The sequence below is a fragment of the Centrocercus urophasianus genome, unplaced genomic scaffold, assembly GCF_019232065.1.
Source record: "Centrocercus urophasianus isolate 14NV4802_14NV808 unplaced genomic scaffold, USGS_Curo_1.0 seq_1414, whole genome shotgun sequence".
NCBI lineage: Eukaryota > Metazoa > Chordata > Aves > Galliformes > Phasianidae > Centrocercus > Centrocercus urophasianus.
Genome location: NW_024884603.1, coordinates 8,420 through 13,260, shown reverse-complemented (window position 1 = coordinate 13,260; position 4,841 = coordinate 8,420).

The following is a 4,841-nucleotide window of genomic DNA, read 5'->3' as shown; positions in this document are numbered from 1 at the left end:
ACAACCCCTACCTCTCAGTGGTGACACTGTGGAGTTGGGCAAACAACCCTGAGTTTGTCTACATCCCACAGTGATGCCCAGCTGGTTAGAGTACTCTCTTGAGAAAATTGCACAGCTGGCTGTAACGTTTTCAAGACAAGAGCCAGGGAGGACCTCTAATCAATAGATTAGTGGAACCAGTGCATTTATAAAGAAGATGATGGTTCTGTCCTTACAGGCCTGACCATTTCAAAGTGTAGTATGCAGAGTTCTGAATTTAATTCTCAAATCTCTCTTTGTGTACCTGAGACCTGTACTTGAATCTGGCAGTAAATCAGCCAGAAATGGGACTGAAGTCTCCAAGAAATAGAGGCACTGTTAAAACCTTATCCCTCAGCTGTGATTAAACTCACCATCCACACAGGGTCTCACCTAGTAGCACAACATCAGTGCTTCCCGAAGTTTTTCCTCAGCAACCCTACTTCCAGGGTCATAACCCCACTTTCATTTTCACTTCCAGGCTTGTGGGCCCCAAGTGGGGTCATGACCCTAACTTGGGAACTGCTCTATAACACATTGAAAAAATTAACATACCAGCTAGTAAATACATCAGCAAAACAAACCCATCCAGGCTATCCAAGACCCCGCGCAATCTGCTGTCCCTAGAGGCCTTACCTATTAAATGTGGGTCAGACTTTCAAAAGCATGTATCTACTTGCAAGCTCACACACTGCTTTGGATATGGGTTACCATTGTCTTGTAGCCTTCCTTTGTGCTATTTAGCTAAGTTGGGTGTTGACAAATATGTGCTAACACTTCTGAAAATATGACCCTCTTTTCCTTGCTCATTCATATGTTGGAGGTGCTGCTTAGATTTATTATTTGCACATAATAGAGTTCGCAGTTATTGTGTGTCAGAAACAAGATCTGGAGAGTCTGCTGTTCCCACAGCTGGAGCAACACATACACATCTGCTAAAACTGCAGTGTAAATTGTATTGTCCTTAGCAATTAATCACTTACAGTGCATTCTATCAACTCTCTTCCTGCTTAACTCCTACTGGTCTTTACCCTCTTCTTCCTTCTTTCTCTGCTCTACTCTGTTCTCCTTTTCTTCTGTGCCTACAACTTCATTTTTTAACCTTTTCTACTGGAGTGCCACATTTGGAGATGAAGATAAATCTTCAATTAAGTCCAAGTGTTCTTAATGTTCTTGCAGAACTTTCCACCATTAGATCTCAAGGAGCTTGGCACAAGTCATGAAATCACAGAGATTATGAAATCTTAGTGTCTTCATTTTACAGTGGGGAGACTAGCATACTGTTCTGTCAAGGTGTTACTCAAAGTCTCCAAAAAATCAGAGGCAGATGAAAAGACATAACTTGAGTATCATGCTCCATGGTGGACTCCAAGGAGCATGGGAAGTTAATACAGCGCATACCAGTAGATGGCACTTCAGAGTTCATTGCGCATTCTACATCTGTGGGGCTGATAGTAATGGGATTTTTGTGTGTCATTCTTCAATTATGATTTTTAATATGGTTTTATTTCTTTTTGTTCTTGTGCTCTTTTCCTGGGATCTTTGTCCTGTCCTTCTCTCTCTTTTCATTTTTCATTTTCCTTGCTAAGATGCTTTTCCATTGCTTCTTCCTTTCTCCCACTTTTTCCATATGGGATATCTCATTGGGAAAAAAAAAAATAGAAGATAAAATCTTATAAAAGGTAACTTCTTCATTTGCTTTCCCAGAAATAATTACCTAGATCCTGACTCGGTAGTTAACAAGGAGATTTGGGACAACGCAATGAGTTCTACTCCCAAGTATCTGTAAGGTCCTAAGTACATATATGAATCGGTGGCTCTAAATTGCACTTTTTTTTTTTTTTTTTCAGTATAAGATAAGCAGTTACGTACTAATCTGTGAAATTTGTAAAAGGCATCCAAATGAAGTCAATGCATGACCTCAAGCTTGAATGTTGTGCCACCTTTACCACAAACTGGCTGCAACTTAACCCTTCAGATCATGGCCAGTACTTTCCATCAGATAGGAAATGAGGTTTTTGAACGAGTTCTGCTGTGGGCCCTGGCTAAATTTCACTCCGTCAGCACATGTGGTGCTGCTTGCTAGGTTGCTGACAGTGGCAAGTGCCTTTCAATTTAAGGCTAACATTCCATCAGAGCCCGTAAGTGGAGAATGCTGGGGAGATTAATAAATGAATTGTCACAGCTTCCAGGCGTGCTGGTTTGGGAAGTACAACTCTCAAGTGTGTGGGCTACTTAAACTTGGAGCTCCGTGTCTGCATCTTTACAGAGACGGACAAAGTCAATTTTCCTTTCCCATAAAATGAATGAAAATTAATTTATCTGAAGTTTGAGTCCAAATGTAGAAATGCTCAATATTTGTGTATCTTTTATGCCAAGCTTTTCACAGTTTTGGTGGAGTCAGTATTTGAAAAAAAGATTTGAATCGCTCTAAATAAACCATCTGTATGTGGGAAAAGATTATGGGAAACATCCCTGCGGGGCTCTTTTTAGTTGCTCCAGTGGGCATTATCCATTATTTTTGCAAGTGTCTTGCCTTGGGGTTTTTTGTGTTTTGTTTTTTTTGTGTGTGTGTGTTTTTTTTTTTTTGCTTTCCTTGCTGTCTTGACCAGTCTAGCTTGTACTTGTTATTGTGTCTTCTTGAAAATTATTGTTGATCATAAAAAAAATGTTGCAGATCTGAACAATACAATAGTTTAAAGTTGCATTTTAACTGTTTCACTCTTTCCTCTTATTTACTTGTTTTCACTTAAAAATACAGGCAGAAACTTTTGTTTCTTCGTTCTACTCCACATAAAATGAATAATATTTTACTGAATAGGTATAGCCTTCATTGCACAGCAAAAAGTTTCAGTAAAATCAATGAGAAAATAGCATTTATGAGGAATTTTAGGATCACTTAAGGATCGTGTAAAGGAAAAACATATTAAAGAAGGAATAGCCTATGTTCCTCCTGACAATTGCTTCCAACAGATGTGGTGATATGGTTCCATGGATATTTCCTCAAGGAATTGTGTTGGTTTTTTTCTTTAAACTGTACATTCCATCCTGGTTTTGGAGCCTGTAATTCTTAAAAATAAATGAACTTGACGCTACACAGGATCATAGGATAATTCAGGTTGGAAGGAATGTCAGGAGGTCATCTGCTTGATTCTCCTCAGAGGGAAAGAAGCTTCCTTTATAGCTGTGCAATCTTCTCTTGTTTCATCTCATGCCAGCTGTCTCTTGTCCTGCCACCATTCACTGCTCCATCTTGGCTCTACCTTCTCAATGACCTTCTTATAGATAGAATGTTGCTCCCAAATCTTCCCCTCTCTGGGAAGAAGCAGTCCTATTCAGACTGTATGGTTAAGTCAGTAGTCTGAACAGTCTGGTGGGCGTCTGCTGGTTTCTCTTGTCATGTGTTACTTTTTTCTATGCTGTTTAAGGACTTGTATAACTATGTGCTTCATTTATATGAATTGCCCTATGATTTCATAGCAATGCCTCTAAATCAAAAATCAAATAGTAGAACATACTTGTATCACATATGAATTTCTAACAAAGGGCATAGATCAACATCATCCTTGTACTTTAGGTGTCTCTTAAAATTAGAAGTGCTTGAAACTTAAAGAGTAAAAAACATGATATACAGAAGAAGATTCATAGGAACTGTGTTACTAGAATGGCACCATTCCAAACTGCTAAATGATTAGGAAATATATTGAAACTTATGAAAAGTGGTATTTTTTTCATAAAAACATGCTGCCAAGGATATTGATTTTAAAAAAAGAAAAATAAGCTGCATTTGTTGTGAACCACTAGCATGTCATAAAGAAGTGTTCCAAGATTAACTTCAAAATAAAGCAATCTTTAGATCCAGGTGAGTAGAATTTAGTTCTTGAATGTGAACACAATGATTTCAATTCTGGGGAGTTCTGAGTATCCATCGACTTCTCTGCAAGCACTGCAGGGCTCTCATGCTGTTACTGTTTGGCACAGGTGGAAATTCAGGGGCCTTTATACATTCAGATCTACACTGAACCACCTTGATAAACTCATTATCGAGTAACTGCATCTAGAAAACCTGACGAGTAGTTATCAAAGTGTGAAGATCCTTTTCAGTTTTCTGATTCATCAGTGCTCTTCAATCCCATGACAAAGTTGAATAAATTCATTTAAGTTTAAGACATCAAAATAAAGTATCAATAAATGAGCAGAAAATGAGCCATACGTGTAGTTTTAATTCCAAATCAGTCTCTGAACGTGAATGGGTCTCACCTTGCTTTCACACCATATTTCTCCTCTCTATGGGTAATTTCATTGGCTACATTACTTAGTGGTAATGAAGCCGAATTATACAGATAATCCCAAATAAACATCAGCAAAAGCCATCCATTAATGACCATTATTTATTTAAGTCTATCAGAAAAGCAAATAACTATAAAATGTTAAATTGTGAGTTAACAAGTTTTCATATACTTTCCAGACTCCTGGTGCCATATTGAGTCTGACATGCCTTGAAATCGTAATATCAAACAAAAAAAATGTAACTGCCTTATCTTTAGGGACTTATGAATTTAAAATCCGATACTTTGTGAACCTCTTGGTCTATGTGCAAATGCTTTGCTTCACCAGAAAGCATGGAATCCTCATTCTTCAAAGGGATAATATACAGATGTTTCTGTGCTGGTGATTCATTGCATAGTAAAATGTCACTGCCTAGAGAACAGAATGGTGTACTGAAATTTAATTTCACCTGATTCCCATTTGGAGGGAAAGAAGGAAACATTTTTATGTCATAAAAAAAAAAAAAAAAAAAAAAAAAAAAAAAAAAAAAAAAA